We start from the raw sequence: 11,923 nt of genomic DNA on the forward strand, positions 1-11,923 counted from the left end.
GTTGAGGATTGCCCAACCTTCTTTGTATTCTCGGGGATATTTCTTTCCTTCCTCAACTATCGCAGTTATTTCTCGATTTCTGGTTCGTATGGGAGCACTTCCTTCCCAAAGGATCGAGTCATGCACCAATCTAACCTATAGCCTGCGCACAATCAAGTAACACCAAACGTAAAAGAGAAAAAATAAAAGAAAAATTAAAATTAAAATAGCACCACAAACTATTTCAAACACTATTAATTGTCAATCCCCGGCAACGACGCCAAAATTGACAAGCGTAAAACACATACTCAAATATGCTCGCTATCGAGAGCACGAACCTCCCCCCTCCCCCTCCCCACCCCCAAAACTCACAAATTTCCTTTGGATACAGGCATAACGGACATAACGATGATGAGTACGCCAATCCCAAATGCGTCGAGCTACGAATCACTTTTCTTCCTCATATTTGATCGTCGCTTTCTCTGCATAGGGCTAAGCACTACCCTCATTACTTTGCATGTGGATATGCAATGCCTCCATTACATTGCATAATGCTAAACAATGCCTTTATTTTCATGATACTAAGCAATGTCTACATTACTTTGCATGAGTTTAAGCGCTGCCTCCATTACATCGCATAAGGTTAAACGCTGACTTTCTTTGCATGAGACTAAGCACTGTCTCCATTACTTTGCATGAGGTTAAGCATTTCCTCCATTACATCGCATAAGGATAAACGCTGCCTTTCCTTGCATGAAACTAAGAAATGTCTCCATTACTTTGCATGAGGCTAAGCATTGCCTCCATTACATTGCATAAGGCTAAATACTGTCTTTCCTTGCATGAGACTAAGAACTATCTACATTACTTTGCAGGAGGCTAAGCACTGCCTCTATTACATTTCATAATATTAAACGTTATCTTTCCTTGCATGAGACTAAGCCATGTCTCCATTACTTTGCATGAGGCTAAGCACTGCCTCCATTACATCGCATAAGGCTAAACGATGTCTTTCCTTGCATGAGACTAAGCATTGTCTCCATTACTTGGCATGAGGCTAAGCACTGCCTTCATTACTTGACATGAGGCTAAGCACTACCTCCATTACTTTGCATGAGGATAAGCATTGCCTCTATTACATTGCATAAGGCTAAATGTTTCCTTTCTTTGCATAGGGCTAAGCACTGCCCTCATCCCATACAAGGCTAAGCGTTGCCTTGTCTAGTTCTCGCGTATGACTAAGCATCACTTGTTCCCTCTACCAAGCAATAAATATCAATGCATGCGTGCATTTCATGGGCTGAAACATTGCCACGTTATCCGAAGGCATCATAGTCTGAAGGTATCATCCTCATAGCCCGAAGACATCATGCCCTGGCCTGAGGATCTCTCGAAATTGCATATCATTATTCAAAGGAGCCATAGTCCAGAGGAGCCATATTCATGTCCCGAGGACACCATTTCATGGCCTACGAATACCTTAACATACACCGAGGATGTCATGGTCTAAGGACGTCATCCCCATCGTCCGAAAGACAACTCTCGTGGTCCTAAAGAAATTTTCATCATGTTTAAATTTCCGCAATAACTACATATATTCGCATGCATCGTGTTTTAAGTTTTGCAGGTAACTCAGGAGGTAACCGTTCTCCAAACAAGAGCAATTCTCAGTCCAGTTTCCGTTCACAATGTTCACATCCTTTGATTACCTCAAGTGTAGCCGATAACTAGTGATTGATCATTTCTATCCCGCAATCGCTCAAACATTTTTCCTTTACATTCATAACATTCAAATTCGCATTCATAGCTCCACCTGAAATTATTTGCTATTTATGACGCTACCCTACCTAGAAAAGATCCTTCATTGAAATGTACAACCCTTTATGTGACATTTCCACCGGCTTTGTTCACCGTTGGATCCAGAACTACACACGGCCTGATTCCCGTAATACCAGAAATATGTAGATAACTCAAGAACCAGAGTTCTGTCCCCATATTTTCCAAAAAGTACCTCATCCTCGTTCATTCGGAAAACAATTGATCATCATTTTCTTTACCCGACAACTCTTTCAACTTTCCCGAGTAAATAGGGACAGCTGTTGATACCTAATTTCGCCCTCATATTTTATAAAGTATTCTATATACTTTCAAAATATCATTTTGCACTATTACCCAATATATAGGGTTATATAAGTATTTTCTATAAAAAGAATTTAAGAATTTAAAATTAATTATTTTAGGGGTTATATAAGTATCTTCAAATTATTTTAGGGTCACGTAATCATCAAAATTTATTATTTGTACCCACATGCATCTTATAATATTTTACTCCATTTTTACGTAATTATATTTGCCTTTTTTGTTTCTTTCTATTTTACAATATTTGCAATAATAGCCTATATTCTCATAGTAATTACATTTCATTATATTATTTATGTCAAAATAGCATATTTATATTTTCATAATTCTGAATTATTATTTTAAAGTATTTTAATGTCTTAAGTAATGTTTTTATTTAGTTAATAGCCATTTTTTAATTTATTTTAATGAATTTCGTATATTTTAAATTATAGCCCAACATAGGGCTAATTTTCGGACCAATTAAGGTCCAAACGAACAGGCCCATCCCAATTGACCCACATAAGGCCAAACCAAGCAACCCTCTTTAAAAGACCCGGGTGCAACAATTTAAAATGACCTATCCCGCCTATCCTTTAATCCTAGTCGTTGATCTCTCAAGATTAACCGCCCACAATCGCCCCACCCCTTTTAATTGACCAAACCCCTGAAACTCTACCCATTTCCCCTAATCCGCCGCCCCCAAATTCTCTCAACCTTTCCTCATCTCTCTACAAAACCCTAGCCGACCTGGAGATTCCCTCATCGCCATTTCCTTATACTCATTCATACGCGGATTCTACTTACCTTCTTTGTCTTCTCACTCGGTTATGGTAACTTTCGTTACCATTCCAGTCATGGCAAGGCTGATTCTCTTAGATATAGCTTTGACCCTATGGATCTGGGTACGATTATATCTTTATACACTCAGAAAGAGGAAATTTCCTCTAGATTATGGTATATTTCCGTTGATTCCTTCATGATTAGGAGTTCTGGATGATTTGTCCTAAATTCGATTCCAACTAGGGTTTGAAGTTCTTAATTCCTTTACTGATTCAGGTGTGCATGGAATATATTTTTTCCTTTATTATGTTTGATTGACTATTTTTCTTGTTTGTTCGTCTAAATCTAACTACTATATAAACCCCTCCCCTAATTCCTCAACATAGAGGAACTACTAATATTATTCCACTATCGTTCACTCTATACTATTCTAAATCTCTTGATTCTGGCCGGCTGATACCCAAGGCCACCGGAATCTGCTCTATTGACCTTTCTAGTGCGATCACTACTCGGGGCTCGTCTGAAGCTCCTGTGAACTCTGACGCACTGGGTTTGGGGTCCTGTTGTTCTCTCTTTGCTACTGATACTCGAGTATTACTAGCACTTGGTCTTCTCCTTCATTTGCTTGTTAAATCTGCAAACTGGTGAGTGTTTAGACTTATGCAGTTCAATTCGTTCCCTGTTTGTATTTATGCTTCTGTGCATTTGTGCTACTTTAACTTTTGTGAATCAATCTAACATTATGTTGACCTTGGCCTTGAAGTTCCTCTGTGACTTTGTAATTTTATTAGAGTATGTATAATTTTTACATGTTCATCTCATGTATTCAATTTGGAAAACTTCTAACTTTTAAGCTCGTTTAGAATATCATGTTTATGTTTGATCGAATTTCACTATTGGGTGATTGTTATAAGTCTTCTCCCAAATTTAGCTTTCGGTTCTTGTACTGAAACTTCTAAGAAACTACCCTTCCCAAAATTTGCCTTAACAACTCTTTTCCTACTAATTTCTTTATGTGTGATCTACTGTTTTCCTTGCATTATGTCTACATGAACCTTATGTGTCAAATAGTGTCTCAATGTTTAGCCAAACATGTTACTATGTAGTTGAGAAATCTAATGTTGTGCTTCGATTTGTTCAACCTTGCTTTATTTAGTATTGCCTAACATTTCTAGTTGAATTTCAATATGCTTAGCTTCTTTTATTATGCATGATTAACTGGCATAAGCCCTGGAGTGTGCTTGTTCTATAAACCTTAAGTTGGTATGTATTCCTTAACTACCATGAGTTCTTTAGGATTTCGAAATCTTTGTGTTATACTCATCATGTTAGGTTGTTTGTTGACTGTTGTAGACTATGCCTACTAGTCTATTTGTATTTTTATAAGGATATCATGTGAAAATTGCTATTCCCTGGACTATGACTCTATCCGACTTTCATGATTAAGACTCTTAGGTCGAAAGTCCCTTTTAGGCTAATTTTGGATCATGCTTTACTTTGGAATTATTTTCTAGAACACTTAGTTTGCCTATCTTGTGTATGTCTTGTATGCCTACCATGTTGACCCAAGTGACATGCCTCTTTGACTATACTAATGTTGTGACTATGTTCAGCATGTAAAATTCTTTCCCTTGTTGAATAATTACTCAACCATAAACATATATTGTTAGTTTTCCATGTCAAAACTCCCATGTTGGGACTGGACTCTACTAATTCACCTTAGCTTCTAAAAATGCAAGTACAATATGCTTTATATGAATCCTGCCAATATGTCATATAATCTTGTCCTTATGGGAAGTGCTGTTAGTAGGCTTCAAAGCTATTTAATTGATTGTCATGTGTGGTTCGTTAATTTATGTGGTTAAGTTGTTCATGTGCAATTGTTGAGTAAGTGAGTCCTTCTTTTGGGCCTAATATGGGTCCATATGTGAGTTAGAGCCGTGCAATTTGATATTATCTAATGTTTGGAGTGTACTTGGATCTGGGTCTGCTATTCATGTGAAGAATGAGCCTACTGAAGGCTTAGGCGTCACTGGGTTATTTTTCTTTGGGCCTGATATATTTATTGGGCCTATATTTGTTTTAGTTTGTAATATCTAAGCATGTATCCTTTATTTTAGGCCTGTAATAATTTGTAAATAAATAGTTGGGGAATTAGTGAAATGGAGGGAACTGGATACCTTATCTTTGCATGAATGGGTAGAAAACCTATCTATAGGGCTCTAATTATTTATTTGCTTGCCATGGCCCATCTTTGAGAATTATTTGTATCATGTGTCGATGTGCGTACCTAAAAAGCATGACTTAGAGCTAATATAATTTCTTAACTCGCAGATGTTAGAAAGCATACCTATAGGAGTTAAAACAAGACTTGTTGATTGCTCATTGTTACGCTTAGACACGATGTTTAATATGATATCACTGCAATGAGGGAAACAACATACCTTGGTACTTCTTTATGTGATTCATCTAGACAACATTCCGATAGGATTTCGATCTAAATGATCAACTCTGCTCTGCCGCAATTTTATCACACAGCTTGTTTCGGAAGCATGCCTATAGGGACAAAGAGATAATTCTGCACCTTCAATGGCTTCATTGCCCAGGCGTAAATCATCTAGATATCATGCATATAGGATATTGCTACTCATTTAGAAATCATGTCTATAGGATCAAAGATGAATAACTATGCGCTTTCAATGATCTCACTGCTCAGTCGCAAGTTGTCTAGAGATCATGCCTATAGGGTCTTAATAATTCATGTATTAAAATCAGCAGTTTGTATGATTCTATGTCAACTCTTGAATCGACCCACATAGAAATCATTCTTATAGGTCTTGCGCCATTCAATATGCTCCAATTTGGAACGCTGTTAGCATGAGCCTATAACTATTTGCGTGCATTTGTGTCTATGTGAGGAGGCCAATTTGAGCCCTTAATTGTTAACTATGTGCAGTCCTAATTGTTTTGATTTTGCGCCTAGCCTTATCATTTCTGATCATCCTAAGGGAAGTATAGAACTACCAAAGTAGTAGGTCCAAAGCCTCCTGGACCATAGGCATGGCACGGGTAAAGCACACATATAACACGATTTAGAATTGAACTAGAACGCCTTTAGGTAAACAACTTTGAGATAGTAATTGGGTAGAAAGAGATAATAGTATGTGCCTCCTGAATAATATGAGCAGCCCTTACCTTTTATAAAGTTGCAAAGTATTATTTATGTTGCACGGGGTGATACTTTAGGCTAAAAAACTTAGGACCCCCCATCACAGTTATTGTTTGTATGCTTGTTTAAACTTAGATTAAATTAGGGTATATCTTGTAATCTTTAAAAATTGTATCAATTGTTTATAAATGTATAATCCACTTTCCTTTCCTATGTGCAATTTGTTTCGTCTTGTAAATTTAGATTCCCCACTCTTATTTAAATTATATGACCATATAAGAGTAATTATAGTTCGAATAATCCCTTCAAAGCGTTAAATTCGGCTGGGACTCGCAGTTGTGGACCTCAAAGAGTGCCTAACCCCTACTCTTTGAGGTAATTAGCCCTTACTAGATCTTTGGTGACACAGACTTGTTAAAACAGAGTTATTTGCAAATAGGTGCCCTAACGCACCTCAAAATCATTAGGAGGTGACTCTTCTATTTTAATGTCCATTTAAAAGAGTTGTCACACATCGAAACTCACTTTCACGAGAAAACGGGACGCGACAGAAGTTATACCAACATTTCATATATAAGCTACCACTCGTTCATGGTAGTTTAGGACTTGTATTTCTATTCATGTAAATTTCGAACAGATAATGTATCTTTCTTCAAAATCACAGTTGTAATCTTATTCTTAGTCGCTCATGACTTTTACTGCTAGTCCTTGGTATAGTTGTATTAACTTCGCATTCTTATTTATTATTAATGATGATTTCTTGTTAAATAAGCATCTTATATTGTTTAGCTTACCTAACGGGTTGGGTTAGGTGGCATCACGACTTGGTGAGATTTGGGTAGTGACAATTTTCTCGAGGACCGGTGCTCTGCTTTACTTAGTATATTTTCATATACTTTATATCGGGTTCAATGTCCCTTTATGGTCCCCTCTAGTTTAGTCACCCATATTTTCCCCTAAGTGAAGATGAGACATCATAATTCAGACGCAATAAATACATAAAACAACCTTACTTTTATCTTAGATATATTATACGTCAATTCTGAAGTCATCATTCCAGAAATTATAGACTAAAAGAGATCTTAAGTTTACGAGACTAAGTATCACTACTTAACTGGACTCTTAAAATTGAAAGTGTTGAATGAGAGAAAGAAAATAATTCTATGTATGAAAGACCTTATGACTAAAGGCAAAGAAGTTAAAACCGAATGTATTTTTAATTTAGAAAAAAAAAATCTAAATATAGGACTATACATATGTTATAAAAGGAAAACACATCTTCAAGATCACTTCGCTCCCGAGGTGATGAGTCTGGAGCAACAATCTAAGAAGATGAGGCTACAGTTGGGCTTAACTAACTTGGCAGACGAGGGAGCAGGGCTAATCTCTTCTTCACCATTTTTTTATGTAGCGCTTCTAGAGATTCATCCTCTCCTGAAGAATGTTCTTATGAGTTTCCATAGGAAGATGAACTCATAAGACGTCGAGCCTCCTCCACTACCGCCTCAACCTTTTGAATCCCCTTGGATATATTAGGAATTCTGGCTTGAGCATCCTTCAAAGCCTTTAAATGGAATGCCACTTTGTCAAAGTTAACTTCAATAGATGACTGAAGCTTGAGGTAACTAAGGGCACTTGTATGCTTGAAATGAAGCCTAGCTTCTCAGACTCCAAAGATTTAAGAGTAGATTCCAACTCCTGAATCGGTCTTCCAATTGAAGTTTCTAAGCACTAATCCGAGAGTGTTCGGTGATGAGCTCAGCTTAGTATACTTATTTTTGCTTCATGAGGGCTTCAAGTTCTTCAACCCTCTTCAAAGCAATAGAGAGTTCGATGGAGTAAACTTTATCCCTCTACTCCAGAGTTTATTGCATTTGTTAAAGCTCTTTTACAATAGCTTCGACTCTCTCCTCAGAGGCTTCCTTGGCATAATTTCAACACTTGGATTTGCATATCTCCTTAGTCACACAAAACTCCAAGTTTGAAGCCTCTAGCTTCATGATCCTATCTGAGGCCTAGATGGAGACCAAGTTGCCATGCAAAGGCAGAGCATTGATTAGCAAAGATGATTTTATATTATGAAAGAAAAATGAATCAGGTGAGAAAGTTACCTTAAAGGAGGAGTCATTACATAATTGACTAGGGCAGTCATAGAGACCTTGTTCATCCACTCACTCTCAAGAGGCCAGATCATGTGGTGCAGCCATGGGGAAATCTCTTAGGCCACGAAAGGAAATTGACATCAGCGGGTATCTTGATGGTAATGGTCTGACTAGTACCCAATTAAGACCTAATAACTTGCTCCACTGGCTTGGGGAATTCAAAATAAGGACATATTCAAGGTTATTGTCCCCGACCAGTAACTCATGTAAATCCTTTACTTCCGAATTTGAAATGGTATAAATCACAGTCAGTCCCTCCTCTAGAGTCTTGCCTTTATCTATCGCTACAATGACAGCAATTGTAGAGTCACCCTCAAATTCATACCGAAGGCGAGAATGAACAGCTGGGGGAGGTAACTAGAGGACTACTCCAACCTCCTCAGATTTCTCCTTCTTACTTCAAGATTCTTTCTTCACCTTTGGCGGAGGGCTAATCGGGACATCCTTTGGAGCAGTGGTAGAAGAAGCAACCTTCTTCCTTTTGTATGCTATCGATTTTCTAGCTTATTCTTGAGCTTTATCAAAATTTGGAAGCTCAATACGGGCTGAGGGTTATCGTATCTCAGAAAGAGACCTATATGAAAATAAAAAAGGATTGAAGTTGGAATTTGTAAGGGTAAAGGATAATAAAGCAGAAAGGAAGCGGTTGTACCATGGTTTTTGTCCCTCCATTTAGTTATAGTCGAGATCGCCTTCCAGGTCCTAGATTCAATAGTAGAGTGGTCAGTATTTTTTCTACCTGCCTCTTGATATAGGGGACTTTTCCAATTATCTATGGGTTGGATGTAGTTTAAAAAAACAAAAGTTACAATCCAAATAGGCAAAAATAAAAGAATACAAAAAAAATAAAGTTTGAAGAATACTTACGTTTTATATTCCACCTCTTCGGGAAGAGATGCCCACTTAGCTTAATCAAGTCCTCATTGGGAATGACCACGAAATATTCGTACACCCTCGATCATGGTTTTCGTCAACTAAAACTAGGTAGCGTGTACCCCATTTAGTGGCGATGAAAACTCCACCCAGAAAAATTTCGAAGAGTGAAGATGGCAAAAATTTTGGAGGGTGAAATTTTATCCAACACTAGAGGCCAAAAGTGGAGGTATGCCATGAACCTTCACATATTCAGACCCACTTGGGCAAGGCAAATGTCGTATTTCCTACACATATCTTCGATAACGTGATCAACCATCAGCTTAAACGCGAGGGTTAACAAAATGTATATATAAATGAGTGACCAACCCGGTAACTAGTAACTTGTTCATCTTCTTCAGCAAGGAGGATGTGAACATCCTTACCCCAAAAATTCAGCTCGGACAGCAGAAAGATTTTCTGCCCGAATTACCAAAGCAAATTCCATCACTGATAAGTTCCGATTCCCAATTTGAAGAGACATTTGGTCTTCAAAAATGTAGTTTTTCTTAGCACTCATATTCTTGGGCACAATTTTGGAAACGGTAGGCCTCTAAGTGGTAGTAGATGATTCAACGTCATCTTGTCCTTGTCTTCTTTTCTTTTTCCCGCGAAAGACTCTTGTTCATCTTTCTAACTTGTTGAAAGGGATTTCTTCCCTTTCCTCTTCAGTACTAGAGATTCTTCTTCTTCACATTTTGCATCATGCCACAGGAATTAAGCGGAAGTGATGCTTTTTTCTTCTGATTCAGTGCAATAGTATCAAACACACTTCATTTTTCCGCCTGAAACACTCTTCTACTATTGGATACTACTTGAAAATTATTCAAAAAGTGGGGGGCTATCTATATTGGTAAAATATGAACAAAATTTGTGGATGCATTAGAAGATGACACGTGGTAAAGAATCTCTAAATCAGTGCCTAGAGAGACATTCCCATTCAGGCTAGCATATGGATAGTCATAAGAGATGGAATGTTCTGGAAGCAATGATAACCGACAGGGACAAATAGTTTCGATTCAGAGCAACCCCTCCAAAGAATATGTGTAATGACCCGACCGGTTATTTTGTATAATTACGCCACGTTTTCCCTTTTTATTCTTCACGCATGTGTGTTTATGATTTTATGACTTACGGGGTTGATTAGTTTCATTTCGATTTGATTTGGACCCTTTGATTCTTGGCTTAGAATCTTAAGTAAGAAATATTTATCAAACTTTGACTTTTGTGAAAGTGACTCTGGAATTGTATTTTAATGACTCCGATAACTTTGTGTCGTAATTTTGGACTTGGGCTTATGCCCGAAATTGAATTCGGAAGTCTGTAGGTTGAAATGTGTTGTTTTGCCAAATTTTGGCAATTTGAAGTTAAAAATTTTGACCGTAGGTTGACTTTTAGCTATCGGGTCTAGAATTTAATTTTGGTCGCATTTGTGATAGTGTCCAGCTTCGTAATTGTGAAGCCTTTGTTGCAATTGCGACTTTTGTTGAGGCTATCAGGGTTCACAAATGCAATCCCTGATTTGCAATTGCGAGGGTTTGCAAATACGAACCATGTGTCGCAAATGTGACATCTACAGCTGGTCATAAGGGGTGAGAGTATGATTTTTTAACATATTCTTTCATTTTAGAATCCTAGACTCGGTAGGAGGCGATTTGGAAATGGAATTTTTATCTGAAAACATTGGGTAAGTGATTCTAATCAATTTCTAACTTTATTTTATCAATATATCTTAGATTTAAAATCAAAATCATGTGAATCAAAGAGGAAAAATTGGGAAATTTGTCATGTTTTTGAAAAATGAGAAATTAAATTTGAAAGTTGATTTGGACTTGGATTTTGAAAGTAATCATATATATGGACTCTTGGGGTTATGGGTAGTCGAAATCTACCCTTGGATCCAGGTCTGGCAGGGCTATCCCCGGGTTGACTTTTGTTGTCTTTTTGGGGAAAGTTTAAAGATCATAGCTTTATCTATTGTAATTATTTTTCCTTGCATTGTGTGATAATATTAACTTAATTTTGTTTAGATTTGAACCGCGAGGAAGCGAATTTTAGGGGAAAAGCTATTTCCAAGGGTTGAGTTGGCCTAGTTGAGGTAAGTATCTTACCTAATTTTATGTGGGGGAATTACCCCTTAGGAGTTAGTTTATTTGGGATAATTGTATTATGTGAAAGTCGTGTATGCAAGATGACGAGTGGGTTCACGGGCTATATTTGGTGTTTGACCGGTTTAGGCTATTTAGACTCTTATCATGCTTTTAATTGAATTGTCTTAACATGTTATATCTTTCATTGTTAATATACCCGTTCATGTGCTAATCTACCCTTACATGCTTTAGTTGACATTGTTAACACTTGTTTCACCTCTTACTTGCTAATTTTCTCTTATATGCTTTATTTGAAGTTATTGCCCTCCTTGTATTTTGTTACATCTTTAAATTGTCGAATTACTTGTAATTGAAGTTATTATTTCGTGAAATGTCTTAGTGATGAGTTATTGGTGTTGAAGTTGAGAAAGTTGTTATCACATTGAGGCAAAGTTGTTAATTGTTGAGATATCTTTCTTGTTGAGCTATTCACTTTGATTTTGTTATTGTTGAGATTCTTGTACACATTGTGGTTGAGCCTTGGGATATTAGTTGTGGAAACATTGATATTGTTGATTCTTTTGGCAAGTTGTGGTGTATGGGAACTTGTGGTGCGAGTTGTGATTATGTTATGACATTGATATGCATGCAGTGGTATATGGCTTGGGGTTGATACGCATGCGGTGAGATACGGTGGGCTTGATACGTGT

The 11,923-nt window shown here is 37.3% G+C and overlaps 1 long non-coding RNA gene across 1 annotated transcript; it reads right to left on the minus strand.

The window, feature by feature from the left end:
• Positions 1 to 7,300: 7,300 nt before the first annotated feature.
• LOC117275788 (uncharacterized) lies at positions 7,301 to 9,927 on the minus strand. Its single transcript, XR_011411175.1, has 3 exons — positions 8,864 to 9,927; positions 8,161 to 8,785; positions 7,301 to 8,064 (listed from the first exon to the last, which is right to left on the minus strand). It is a non-coding gene; the product is annotated as an uncharacterized lncRNA (long non-coding RNA).
• Positions 9,928 to 11,923: the final 1,996 nt, after the last annotated feature.

This window comes from Nicotiana tomentosiformis, chromosome 9 (assembly GCF_000390325.3).
Source record: "Nicotiana tomentosiformis chromosome 9, ASM39032v3, whole genome shotgun sequence".
NCBI classification, from domain to species: Eukaryota; Viridiplantae; Streptophyta; class Magnoliopsida; order Solanales; family Solanaceae; genus Nicotiana; species Nicotiana tomentosiformis.